At 37.5% G+C, this 15,070-nt stretch overlaps 1 long non-coding RNA gene across 1 annotated transcript; it reads right to left on the bottom strand.

Annotated features, from left to right (window-relative positions):
- Window positions 1-5,562: 5,562 nt before the first annotated feature.
- On the bottom strand, window positions 5,563-13,635 carry LOC144200182 (uncharacterized). Its single transcript, XR_013327060.1, has 3 exons — window positions 13,495-13,635; window positions 13,211-13,349; window positions 5,563-5,680 (listed from the first exon to the last, which is right to left on the bottom strand). It is a non-coding gene; the product is annotated as an uncharacterized LOC144200182 (long non-coding RNA).
- Between the last annotated feature and the right edge of the window lie 1,435 nt (window positions 13,636-15,070).

The raw sequence follows: 15,070 nt of genomic DNA, 5'->3' as shown, positions 1-15,070 counted from the left end.
TGCACTTAACTTTTTGGGTATGATTTCGAATTGACTTATTGTGACGTAACGAAACTACACAAAACTGTATACTTTCCCAATAATGTTTTATATCGGACCCTGAAATGTGTATTTTTATTGATAATGAATAAATAAATTTTGATCCAACATGGATCGTAAAGTTTGGAAAATATCACTAAGGAAAAATGCGCCTGTTTGCTTCCACAAAGTGGCCTCCTGCTTTGTTTTTCCAATTTAATGAGGATATTGAATTTTTCATAAAAATGACAGAGGAGCAGCAATTTAGGGTTTACTGCATGTTAGTGGATCGCTGGAGAGACCTCAAAGATGAACACATACTAATATGTTTATCTCGGATCACAGTTTGTTGCCTACCTCACGTTTCGAGGTGGTAGTTCTAGTCACTTGTCACAAAATCGCTGACAGTCACATTATCTAATTAATAAAATGCATGTGTGTCAGGGAAAATTGATTCACTGAACTAAATGTTTTGATGAGGGGTCGGTCTACAAATTTTCCTGGATTAATTTGAAGGTAATGGCAAATGACAAGAGGAAAACAACCAAAATCCTTCTTCAAGGTCACAAAAGTTGATTTGGGGAAAGCAAAACTTTTAGAGGGATTGCGATTTAAGCCAGCATGGCATTTTAATAACGTAATTGCAAATATTTTTTGGAAGAGAATCAACATTTGCCATTTTTTGAGTCTATCTATCAAGTTGAAGGAGTGACATTGTCTCAAGAGCTGCTTTTTAGAAAATTAATAAAAGATGCAAGATTAAGTAATTCATTTTCAAACTAAATATATGAGGATGACTATGTATGTGTGCATATGCTAAATATATATTTAATTAATCTGAAATTTCTATTATGCATTTGTTGATCACTATGTGGAGAAAGGCTATCTCGTTCCATCAGATTCACCAATTTCGTTGTCATTTACTGCATGTTATATTATTAGGCATTTTGTGATAATATAGCAAAAATACTATTTGCTAAATTAAGCTCACAATAAAATGATTTCATCATGAATATGAGTCTTTCTAGTAAGGAGGCTGATTCTTGGTCAGGTCATAGTCCAAACTTTGTAGACCATTTATGAATAATGTTATTCAATTTCAACAATTGGATGTGGCAAAACTTTTTAGGAATATTGTGATTTTACTGGAATGGGAAGAAAGCAGCTATATCATGTTAAAATTGTATACGTTTCAAATTTTACAATACCCTTAGAACTTAGTAGGGCATTGAAAGTAATCAAGGACATGAAGTGAGATAAATAAGTAGTTTCCGTTGAAAGTTCTCCCACACTTCTATCCTTGCACATTTTGGTTCTGTAAATATGTGCAAAGCTCAGAGAGAACCATCAAAGTATTCCATTTTTGGAGACTCGTGTGGTCAATGATGCACAAAGACACCACTGGATTTCAAAGAGAGGTTAACAGGTGAACGAGTATAAAGCTAAGAGAGATGGGAAATAGATGAGAAGATCGTATTTCTTTTCTGCAATGGCACTTGGACTACGTGACCTCAGTCAAGCCTCATGAACACAACCATTCATCTACTTGATACGAGGAATAGCAGCCAGTAAAGCATAAAATCCCTCTGCTGCAAGCATGGCTATGCATGACAATCAAAGTATATCCTCATTGAATGGTTAGCTAATTGAAATGGTTATGTTTTCAAATTTGTTGACAAACTTTCTGATTTCCTTTGTCTTTTACCAACAGTTGTAGATATCAGACAATAAGTCAATAGTAGGAAACTTCTACTGTTACAGTTTTGTTTCACTTTTTCTTTTCTTTTACCGCAGTCTCATGTAGTAGGTTATGCCAGTGTGACCCGGTGAGAGACTAATTAAAACACATTTTATTGAGTAGAACGAAGAAGCGCCATGACTCCGCGTTTACAGCATTTTGGCCCTATTTATTGGCCAGCACTTTTTTTTTATGATGCGAAACTAAAATGGCAAGAAGTGATACTGTGCATACATGTTCATTCATTCATCTATCTTATTGCTTATATTCACATGGGTTGTGGGGGGTGCTGGAGCCTGGCCCAGTCAACTGTGGGAAACATTTTGAATTGGTTGCAAGCCAAATGCAAGACAAAATGAGACGAACAACCATTCAAGCTCAAACTCACACATTGGGAAAATTTAGTGTCCAACAGGCCTACCTTGTATTACAGCAGTGCCAATTGCATGGTCCCTCAAAGATGCAGCATTTGTAGCACTGTGCTGTGTTGATAAAACTGCACATTTCAGAGTGTCCTTTTATTGTGGCCAGCCAAAAGCACATCTGTGCAAAAACCATGCCATCTCATCAGGATCTTGGTATGCCACACCTGTGAAAAATGGTAGATTATCTCAACAAAGGATACATTCTCACTGTGAGATTTGCAAATAGCATTTGAAGGAAATGGTCTGTCATGTATGTATTTAGTGGGCACAAAAACAAATGTGTTAATGTCTTTGTATTCAGTTTTTTTGTGGTTTTGAAAAACATATAAATCTTGTATATATTTGCGGATCTCAAAACGTCTCAACACTACATGCCATTTCTATTTCTATCAAATCCATTACTAATTAATTATCATCATTGCTAACGTTGACATCATTCACATAGAATGTCTCATCTTTCCATGCAGGTTGGTCTACACGCATTTTTTGTACAGGCTGTTTGAAAGTTTCCCTGTTTGTGTTGGTTAAGATATGTGGCTTAAACTTTCAAAAGCTTTGGTAGTGGGTTTGTTTTTTCCAAAACAGCACTGTTTTCTTGAAGACTGGACACTTTCATCTATTCACTGCATAGCTACCTCCACATTTCTTGTACTTTCATGGGTTGTTAGAAGTGCTTGTGGTTCTTTTCTTATTTCTCTTCTTCCTTTCATCAATATTGTTACATGATCATGAATATGGCAGAATGAAATTGAAGATTTTCTGAGCCACTAGCAACAAACAATGGGGATCAACTCATCAGCTAGAGCTCCAACGTGGCAACGAATCAACACGGTCCCCAATACAACCCATGAAAGCCTTTAAAATTAATAGAGATATGCCAAATGTGTATGAAATGGGTGAAAGACAGAAAAAGGGAATACACTTATTTATGAAGCCACTAAGATTAATATGACATGCTAAGAAATTTTCCATTTTTGCGTGCGTAATTGAGGGCAGAGAAGACAAAACAATTCAAACGTTTGGCAGCTGAGTAAACATATACGTATGCATGCCCGTGAACACAGCTTCATTTTTGCTCGTGTGAAGAGCTGTGATTTTTAAAAGAAAGGTTGCTATCCTACCAAGCACCTGTTCTGTAAAATATTCTGAAGAATCAGTGAAATTAAATTCGACACAAAACATCATAAGCTCTTTCCTTGCTTTTGAGGTAGCTAAATTGGATAACTTGTTACTGGCATGTTTGAGCTTGAAACAGAGGCATTTATGACAAACGACTGGGCAGCAGGGGGAGCTATTCTTCCCAAGACACTGATTTATTGGACAATTTCACAGCAGTGTCTGTAGTAATGGGACAGGATAAATGGCTGACCCCTCAGTGACTGAGCTGCCTCCAGGGAAAGTGCCACACACTGTGAATCCGTGCGTTTGTGTATGTCAATTCTCTTTGGGAGTGTGTCTGTGTGGTTTATCATTTGCTTTTCAGAGTATGTCTTAGGGGTGTTCTGCCTGGGGTTGCTCTGCTATTTTGTTTCTCCATTTCTCCATCTGTCCACTTCATATAGCCTATCCTCCAATATACATTAAACATATCCCTATGACCCTCATCGGTCTCCCTCGATTCTATTATGACTAAGTTACTCTCTGCCTGTTTCATTCTTTTCTTCTGTTTCTGTCCCTTTGCCCTGAGATGAAAATTCCATTTGGGACTCCTTTTCCCCAACACAGTGATACCTTTTTCAAAATGTGTCATATTCACGTTCATGATCTTTGTTTTGCTGGTCATGTGTGCATATATTTGGCATGTCATCAAGACACTGCCCAGTTTTGGGATCGTTGTTCATTGACTATTCTGATTATTGTTATTGTGGAGTGGTTAGCGCATCAGCCTCATAGTTCAGGGGGTCGAGGGTTCGATCTGAAGTGGCTCCTCATTGTATGGAATTTGCATGTTCTCTCTGTGCCTGCGTGGGTTCTCCAATCGCCATTTTCCCATGGAGTGTACTTTTTGTGTGGCGGTTTTGAATACCATTTCCAGATGTTTCGTTCTTTCTTACAGGCTCGGGTTAGGGAGCACAGATGGTCTGAATAGCTCAACATCTAATATCACCATTATTAACATATCTTATATCCACATTAGAGGCTATGAAATGGATCAACTGAGCATAATAGCATGTGTTTTTCCATTTACTGTTTTCACAGACAGACAGACCTGTACGTGTGTGTGTATGCGTATGTATATTTGTATGTATATGTATATATATTTGTGTGTATATGAACATGTATAAATATAATATAATTATTTGCCTATGTTTAGCTGTGATTTAGTTTACGTGGCTATCCCTTTCATTGTCTGACTGAGAGATCTAATGCGCACAACCTAGAGCCATTCCTTAGTTGATATGCAATCAACTGCTTTCTCCGTCCTTGAATTGACAGGAGAAACCTATGTTTAGCGGCAAAGGCAGTAAAGCTAGTGTATAATCCTGCTGTGCTAATAGAAGTGGATTTGACTACGTGGACAACATAAGTGATACAAGCAGCAGCAAAATCAGGCAATGCAGCAAATCTGCAGGAAAACTCTGGGTTGAACTCTAAGTGGGAGGCAGTGATTTCTCGTATTGCTGTAGAATCTGCTCTAAAGCCGTGCATAATAGGGAAACCATGCACATTTCTCTGTATTAGCCTAATACAATGTTTTCCAACCACTTTTTTTACACATTCTTTCATTTTCCATACCGCTTATACTCAAAAGGGTTGCGGTGGTGCTGGAACCTATCCCAGCTAAATATGGGCACCAAGCGGGAGGCACCTTGAATTGGTGATCAGCCAATCACAAGGCACAAAGAGAAGGACAACCATTCAGGCTCACACTCATCTAGGGATAATTTTGAGTGATCAACTAGCCTACCCAGCATCTTTTTGGGATGTGGGAGGAAACTGGAATACCCAGAGAAAATCCAAGCAAGCAGATTGAGGTCCAGACCAGAAGGTCGAACCCAAAATCTCAGAATTGTGGTCTTGTCGTGCATAATACTCACCCATTGGGCCACCATGTTCTTTTGGATTGAAGTGTGTTTTGCTGCAGGTTCCGACAAATCCCATTCACTTCTACAAAGAAATGAGATGGTCACCCAACATGGTCGAACTCCAAATAGCTAGAGGGAGAGAAACAGGGGGTCTTATCATCTGTTTTGAACATTCCCAAAAGGAATCTTCTCCTTATTCCTACCTCACCATTCAAATGTGAAGAGATAAAATGAGAAAGTGCAATATGGGCTGTCAATCTTCCAAATGTGAGGATGATGAGAAATGTGTCTACACCTTATTACTTATCACATTCACTATAAAGAGGAAGGGACAATACGTTATGGTCACCTTATCTTCACTGCAATCTAGGGGGCAGGGCGGGATGGGTGTTTGGTCATATTGAACCATGTGATACTGGTACAGTGCCTAATCCACAGGCACAAAGCACTTGTGTGCTATTTGCTGTTGACATCTGAAAAAGACAGAAAAGGACATAGCAAGTTTAGCAACAAATCCTATGAGCCCACAGGACACATCACACAAAGTCAAGCAGAGCAATTCTGACATGTTTTACATGAGGTGTCCCGAGACGCCAGATGAATACGTCAGACTGTACATTGTGATCAGCACCTCAAAAGTAAATGACTTTAGCCCTGATAGTCAACATTTGTCCATTACACACATGCCAGGCCAAAATCAGCTTTCAGTCATATACTTTGGAACATAAGGTCATCAATTTTCTAAAACTGAGTTCAATCTAGACCTCTAGTCTCTACATTTCTGAAATTCCTACAGCAGATAGCCAATATTGTTGTCTCTTTTGGCACTTATTGAGTAAAAGGGTTTTACCCTCTATTTTCTCCCTTTGCAATACAGTCTATCCATTTTTATACAGCTATGTCTCTGTTGTGGAGGTGTGCACTTTATCTCTGCCATGAACGTTGTTGGAACACATTTATTTGGCGACCACGAGTGCTTAGTGTTTAGCACGTAAGTTGTGCCCGTTAACCTACAAGCATGTGTGTGTGCACACGTGTACGAGCGCAAGAGAGAGGGACTTTGTGTAAAAGACACATGAGTGATTTGGGATGGGGTATTCCTGAGAGAACAACTTGAGCTTATCTGGAAAAGCACATGGCTTTTTTGTACCCTCACAGCCCAGGCAGTCATAATCAGAAAACAGGATGGATAAATTGTAACCACAAGGATAAAAAGTTGATTTTTTTTAAAGGGTGTTTTGGTTTCCAGACTTTTATGCTATTTAATGATTTCCTTACAAAATAGTGCTGGTGATGGAAAACGAGAATTCAATGGCTTATTTTATTTTCTATACTTCTTATGATCCTTTCGATGGCAGCTGAGGTGGACCTTGTCCTAGTTTACTTAAAGTGAGAACTATGACACACTAAAACTTGTATCCATGGCATGCCACACAGAGGTAGGCCACCAGTCATATTTACTTTCACATTTAGTCTTCAATAATCATGGCGCAAACTAACATAACAAGGGCGAGCGACAAAACAAGTAGGGGTTTACGCAAGTGCAGTTCAGTGGGGAAGCAAATCACGGTAGTTGCGTACTCTAAAAATATAAAAATCCAAAAAGAAATCCAAAACAAAAGAAACCAAAGGCAGGGCATCAAAACATCAATTGTCCAGAAGAACATGCATGAAGGCAGAGAGGCACTAACATTATGTTACATTGATATCACCATTGAACCAATAAAGGACAAAACTAATACAGGGCGCTTAATTTAGGGAATGAGATCAGAAAAGGTGGTTAACACAAGAGACAGCAGGCAAAAATGTTGACATATTTGAATTTACAAAGACAAGAAACACACAGGAAGACACCATAAGCAGAAAAGTAAACAAACAAGAATGAAACAAAACCAAAACACACAAAACACAAACTATGAAAACACATTCAGTGGCTATTTAGTCTACATTTCTAATTCTGCTGTGTTCTTTCTGCCATCTGACTTGCAACAAACCAACCAATCTCAACATACAAATTACTCCTCTCCACCGGTTCATATACTAGAATATGACACCACAATTCATTCCTGAGTACGGACCTTGATTTTATTCCCCCCGTTTCACCTCGTTATCGTTTGATCTCATAAAAAGACACAATGAAAAGTATAACCAGTGTGGCTTAGTTTCTTTAAAAAAATATCCTAATATTGGATCACACACACACACACACACTCAAACCCAGACACAAAAGTAAACCACTTTTTTGTGGCGCAACTTTTCGCACCTATTGATTCTGGACTCACTTATCCATCCCAGCTTTTCTCCCTCTAAGTTCTTTTTGCCCCCTCCCCACCCAACCCACTTCATCAATCAGCTCCAATTCCTTCATTGTCCTCTGCTCGTTCCTTCACTTTTTTCTGTTCACTAGAACTTTTTCTTTTTCATTAGAGGAGAGGATATGAGTTGCAGTGATTGCTTGATTGTTCCAGCCTATGTGAGAGGCCTATAAATCTATCAAAACGTGTTCCCAAACACACTCATGAGAACAACATTCACACATCCACACTCAAGGTAAGCATTCAAGCTTGTTTTCAGAAGTAACCTGATACACTAACAAGAGAGAAAAGTCAAATAAGTTTGAATGATCTAATGGAAGGAGTGTTTGCTTAACCTGTCAAAAAACGGAGTAAAAAAAGTGTATTAATTTTCAGAGCAAATATTAGACTAGACTTTTTCTCATGCTGTTATGTTTGCATTAAATTACTGTTAGATAAAGCCTTTGACCTTTAACAAGTGGTTCTCATAATTCAGTATGTCATTCTAAACACTGTCTTATTTCTGCAATTCTAGACTCTGATGAGAAACTCACTGTGCATCCATGAGAATAACACATCATCCATAAATGTTACGATATGAAGATCATGCATGTGTGTCACTAAAGATGACAGTAGTGAAATTATCTCCAGTGAGGTGTACCCATACTATAACCAGCCAAGTGTTTTAATAGAAAATGACACAATACTTTTTAATCTTCCACTTTACGGTCTGTATTCAAAGTATTTCTATCTCCATTTTTTGGCAAAAAAAGATTCCAACCAGCAAATTGTCCAACACCTCAGGAGAATTGGAAAAACATGCTCTTAAACTCTGAAGTGCTGATGCTATAATGGTACATTTTGCAACCTTTCATGCAGACAATGAGGGTTCACGTTCTGGTCAGTGCCCTTATAGACAGTCAGCCCCAGTTTCAATCATAGATGAGTAAAACATTGATGGTTTTTGAAGGACAAACTAAAAGTAAAAGCACAATTTTGTATTGTCAATAGGCACAGTTTAGAACATTCTGAGTGTGTATTTATTTAGTTTTGTTGCATTTATCTGGTTGTGGGACCACTCACCAGACTCTTATCGGCTTTAAACAACTTCCCCATTACTACACTGTCACAAATCTGTATATCAAATCAAATCAAAGGCCTTTATTGTCATCATACACAGCTGCGTATAACAAAATTGGTGAGGCCGACTATCTACAGAGATCCCAGTGGTCTCGAGATGTCCTAGGGGATATTGTAGGTTCGTTGGTAATCTTTTGTGATAGATATATGGCATCTCCTACTGAGAGTAATTAAATCCTGGCGACAGTAGAACAAGTTTGCCTCGGAGATGCCATCTTGGATCCCTTCAACCAAGATGTGATTTCAAATAACAAAGTGGTATTATTATGTTGGATGCTGACCTAATAAACTAAACGTAGATATTTGTTATTATGTATTGAGAAAAAAATGCATATACACTAATTTATGGATTAGTGATCATAGTCAAATTGCATGCATACGCTGGATTATTTCCAATTAAATAGCATCAATTTGTTGACAAAAGGGTGTAAATCTGCCCACTACTCCAATGATTCACCTCACAAATGATTGCAGAGTTAAAGTTAAAATACATTTGAACGTGTTCAAAAAGATTTTAGATTCACTAGTTGGCTAGTTTATACTTGCACGATTAATGAACTATTCCAACACATTGATTGTTCCCTCTGTAAATCAATCGCAATTAAAACTTGTATTTTGCCGTCAACAGAGTTCCCCAGTGTAACCTGCAGTACCTCAAAGGGTCACAGAAACTCACATACTCGTGAGTGCAGTGCGTAGACATTTCAATTAGCCTCAAATGACTTATTTTTCTAATCCGACTTGATAAAAGCAAAATGATATGAATCATCAAACCATTGGCTCTAGCATTGGTAATCCTCCATGACCTAATTTTAATTCAGTTGACACTTCCATGCATATATTTGATTTTTAAATTATGTTGTACATTTTCTTTTAATTGAGGGTTAATGTAGAAATGCTGCTTTTATACTAAAGGAGGTCATGAAGTCAACTTTCTCATCCATTGTTTGTTGAACATTAGTTACAATTTGATTACTTTACACATTGGAGATTTTAGGTTGACTTTTTCTTGAAGCATTTAAATGCAGTTATGAAATGGGTGCTGTTTTGCAGTTTTTATTTTCTTCTTTTTTTGCCCTTTTTTTTGCTCACTTTTTCCCCATATGAATATAGTTATTGCAGTCAGTGACTCACTGTAGCGTAAAACCACTGCTTCAAACCACACTTAATCACACACTGCAGCACAGAGTAAATATCTAATCACACTCACAGGACTGCGTGAATGCTGATGCACACACAAATATTCTTATCGCACACACACACACACACACACACAAGGACCCCACCAAAACAGAAGTACCCCCCCCCCCCCCCCCGCCACACACACACACACACACATGCACATGCACATGCACACACAATTCTTCCACATCTGGAAGGGTAATTCCATCTTTTTCTTTTGGGTAACGGTCGGAAACACTCAAAACACACTACACACATAAATCAGTGAATCAGTGTTTGTGAGCTCTCAATGCTACGCCTCAACAAATTCAATCAGAAGGGAGCTTGAGCTTTTTGTATGGCTGTTGTTTTATTTTTCCTTTACTTCCCTGTTTTCACACTATCCTCTTCAGGTGCTTCTGACATGTATTTACACATCAACACAAATGTACACTGTCCCTCAAAATGATTTCTATATCTCTATGCACTGACCGGAAACACTAAAACTTTCAAGCTTTTAGAGAGAATACAGAATAATATTGAGCTCTTTACCCCAAAATAAATTAATAATTACTTGCAAAGCTTGCAGTATCCTATTTTCTTTAAATAAAATTAATAATAATTGTTGATTTTTTCATAGAGTGTAATTGCTACAAAGATTGCCTCAAGAAAATCTGTAGCAATGGCTATGAAAATTTGCAATAGAAATCCATTATATATAGATTAAGGATGGTTGACAAATAACAAATGGACAATTGTGAGCCTCCAGACAACAAAAGCATTCAGGAAAGGTCGCGATTGGTGGGAGCAAAATTAAAATAAGGAAAATCCCATTCACACTTTAACTTTTTTTTAACCTCAAGTGTAGTTTGTTTCGCCTGATACCCCTAAAACTTTACCTGAGGCAGAAAATACTGCCAAGCATCTGAGTAGAAGGTTAAATCCATTTGTTTGTACCTAACTCTCAACTTGCTGCTGTCAGCCAACACAGAGCATGAGTGCAAAGGCAAGTTAAGCGAACGTTCAATCGGAATGAGGATGTCGTCTCTTGTTTCCTCCTTTCCCTCAGCTTCTCACCCAGCATCACATTTAAAATCTCCCTTATTTGGGTTGCCCTTTCCTTTCTTCTGCATCCCAACATAAACCTTGCTTTGTGTGGCTTTTTATAATGGTAGCATTTCAATAATTTCAACTATAGCCTGGCATATATAAATGCTTAAAGACGATAACTTTGCACTATCAACTCAGATGATAAACTACACAACACAATTCATTCTAAAGGTGTTCATATTCCAAATATCATTTTACCATTTTATTGTGAAACTCACGTTGTTAATAACCCGCCCGTGTGGATTCGTTAAACAGAAGTTTGTGTCATTTGCGGTATTTCACAGAGCTTATGGAATTGTGCCAGCAATCTAAAGCCAGAAAAGTCTGGTCCTGCAGTTCCAGACTGGCCTACTTTGCACAACATCTTGGCGAATATTTTTTTTTCCTCATATTTCAATGACATCTTTGACATGAAAAGAACAACTTTTCCATGCAACGTCTGGTGTCAATGAACCACTTAAGTTTTTTTTCATGTGTAACCTTACAAAAAGGTATGCAAATGCAGGTTTTTTTTTAAAAGACTTAGTGAGGTCTTAGTACATTTTGATTGAATTTTGGAAGTAAAGGGAATTTCATTATCTGATAACAGGATCATTGCACAGGCTCTATATTTTATGAGAACACTCAACTTTGAATGTTGTTAATGACTTTAAAAGGTGCAGAATTTTTCCCAGAGTGCACATTTTTACATAGATTTACTGCTGAGATTGAAACATTTTAGCACATGTTTACATTGGGTGAATTGAATTAATTGTAATGGTTAGATCTTAGAGGTCACCAAAGTGGTAATATGGATTTTTCTGCAGAATGCCTTTACTATTTTGATTGAGAACTGATTTTTATTTTTGACTGCTATCATTCCCCACCGTATACTCTTGAATTCCTAGTACATTAAACATGAAATCATACACTGCATAAACAATTTAGCACTATTTAAAGTGAGAATAAGAATGACGTAAGTGCATCTTCCAAAGGAGTGCAATTTAGAATTAACACTTTTACTTCATGTTAAATACACATGAAAACATATTTCAAAACTTTGAGCTGTGCCATTTTTACCATAGCTAGAATATTTGACCTCGCATTAAATTACAAACATGGCCCTTAAACAATTTGCCGTAAAAGATTTACAAAAGTGACTTAGTGTTTTCTTCAAACTGATATTCATTAAACTGATAATGATCTTTGAATGCCCAATATGCATACTAACTTTTATCGTACATATCAAAGATCATTTTGATGAAAAATTGTTGCAACGAGTCTCCTGTTGCACTTGAATGTAAATGGTGTGTGGATTGTTTGTAAAATGTCCATTGTGAGTGCTCTAGTATTCCCTTTTTTTCTGCATGGATAACCTGAACGTTTTATTCACAGCATCGTGAGCTAATTGCATCTGTAAACACCCACAACAACAAAAGCTTGTAACAATTCGCCTTGCTAATTTTACTGAGACACATTACCCTGTTTTCCATGCCGCCTGAACAACAATTTCAATGCAGTGATCATGCTGTTTTTGACTGTGTGAGGGCATGCAATTTGTTTGTTCTCTGAGCCACACAGAGATGACTGGTCTCCTTTCTGCCGAGGAAGTGGGCTCAGGAGAGGCTAGAGTGGGTGCAATTTAATCTTCATGACTGAATATATGTGATTACATCTGTGGCATGGTGGGGGCAGCAGGAGGTGACAGCCAGTGAAATAAGAGGTCAGAAGATAATGACTTGTAGCAGGACTGAAACAGAGCAGAGATGAGATCTGCTTTTGTCCTTCATTTGGGTCACTGAGATGATTGCTTCACACCAAATGAGTACAAGAAAACTCTTGGTATAAACTGTAATATTAAACAGCCCAATAATGAACATTAGGGATGTCACCGTTGGTACATCGATAGGCGGAGTTCGATTTTTAATTTTTTGGCTATAAAACCTTGACTGCAGCTACGACACATTTTTAAAAAAAGAAGCATCAATAATAATCAGAGTTACACTGTGAATTAGTGGTTAGTGTGTCGGTCTCACAGTGGGGGATGTGGGTTCAAATCTAGCTTGAAATGTGTGGTGTTTGCATGTTCTCCCTAGGTTTCATTAATATAATTAATTTGTTTGACAAACTAAAATATTTTAGACTGCTTGATATACTATTTGGCAATAGTATACATAAACTATACAAATACGTATACTATATAAGCAATGAAGTAGGTGGGTTATCTATCAGTGAAGTATAGAAAAATACAACTATCAACAATTCACAGTAGCATAAAAAAAGCCACAATAACAGGGTTAGTATAGAGAAAATACTTACGTAGTGATGTGCTATGGACTTTGGCCCTTGCGTCACCAGTGTTTTGTGTAATACAAAGTCTGCCTTTTCTCTGAACATTTTGGCATACAGAACAAGGTTGGTGGTTCAAATTGCTGAGTATTTTTTGAGTTGATATTTTCTGTAAAAAAATGTTTGAAAGTCACTCATGTAGAAGACACAAACAAATGGGATAACGTTGTGCTTTCTGGTGACAAGAGAGGAAACCAGATGCAATGTTCTCCATCTCGCAAGTCACCATGTTTGTGAAGCTTCCGCTTCCCTACCTGCGAATGATTGATTTTCATCATACAGTGTAGTCCACAATTGAGGGAGAATAAGATATGAGGAATAGCTGTCCACCTGTGACTCTTCAAGCTCCATCTGCATAAATATTCAAACACACTCAGTGAGGTGCCCGGCAGGACACCTTGCATACACAGCAGATCTTTTACAGATGGATTATATTAGATATATTTTATCATTCCATATCTATATTTTTATCCCATAATGTATTCACATTGATAACAATGCACATTCTAAAATACGGAGAGAAAATGGTTTGAATATTATAGTTTTTGGACTTAAAGGTGCAAAGGACTAAACAATATTTAAAGTTAATTTTTTTTTAAACTGTAGATTGTAAAACAATCATATAACTTTGAGATTCCACTCCAAGTAAGTAAATATATATATTTCCATATCATTTAAAGTACTATTAGGTCTGGGATTACACTAAACGTGCAATAGTCAGAGTAAAGGCTGACAGTAAAGGACAGACAATGGCTATATCTAAATTAAAGATGAGATTTCAAATTGGATTTTAACTGATGACAATACTTGAAATACATAATTTATAAATCCAATCACAAAAAGTTTGCAGAGTTTGCTTTCCAAAATAAATACTGCATATGGTTTAGTATTTCTCTTTCGCTTTAGCCCATTTACTTTTTTATCATTGATAAGGCATGACATTTCCATTTGAACACCTGCTACTGAAGACCATATATTACTTCTGACAGATTTTATTTTAGTATAGGATTTGATTTAAATTGTACTTTTGATTGGTCCTGAGTGCCCATATCACTGGCAAGAAAAAAAATAAAACTCCTTACTTTATATTGTCCAGGATAGGCTTGCAATGGGTACACTGAAAAGCTTTTGACATACTGAGTATCTGAGCTATGATTATCCCTAGAGTAGCAAAGCTAAACTTTAAATATGTCAGCATTGCATAGCCAAGTGAAACGTTTCTGCATATTTTAATGCATATGGCTGAAAGCAACCGCCAGGAGTCTGTTTGGCTTCCAAAATTCTTAACTGGTAATCAAATCTGTGTGTCAGCATGACCAGATTACACTTGACATCCCACCCTCCATACATCTTTTAATTCTTTTCCCTTCTCATTTTCCCTCATCCATGTGACGAGTCAGGAAAATTGTGTGTCATGTAAAAAATAAAGTGGATGTGTAGATGCGAGAAGGCAGATGAAATGGAAAGTAGGGTAGAAATTAAAAGTAGAGTGATAAGGAGCATGGGAATCTTTATGCAGAAGTGTTAAGGCTATGATACATGTGGGACTGACACGTTTCCTCTGATCAGAGCGGTGGACGTGGCAGGGCAAAAACTGCATTGCCTAGAGGAAAACACACAGAGCCTGGATGCTGTCTACCTTTGATTTTGTCACACACCACCACCGCCACACACACACACTGGAAATGACTTCTGGTATTCCCTCTACACTGCTGGATCCCTTTCATCCCTTTTTTTACCTTTACAAAGATAATACCAGTCAAACAAACAGGCTTGTCGACCACTAAAATGTATCCCACGGGACAACCTCCATTAGTTAATGACATTGAT

The sequence above is a fragment of the Stigmatopora nigra genome, chromosome 8 (genome assembly GCF_051989575.1).
Source record: "Stigmatopora nigra isolate UIUO_SnigA chromosome 8, RoL_Snig_1.1, whole genome shotgun sequence".
NCBI classification, from domain to species: domain Eukaryota; kingdom Metazoa; phylum Chordata; class Actinopteri; order Syngnathiformes; family Syngnathidae; genus Stigmatopora; species Stigmatopora nigra.
The sequence above is the reverse complement of the archived record's forward strand: the minus strand, read 5'-3'. Positions and strand labels throughout refer to the sequence as shown.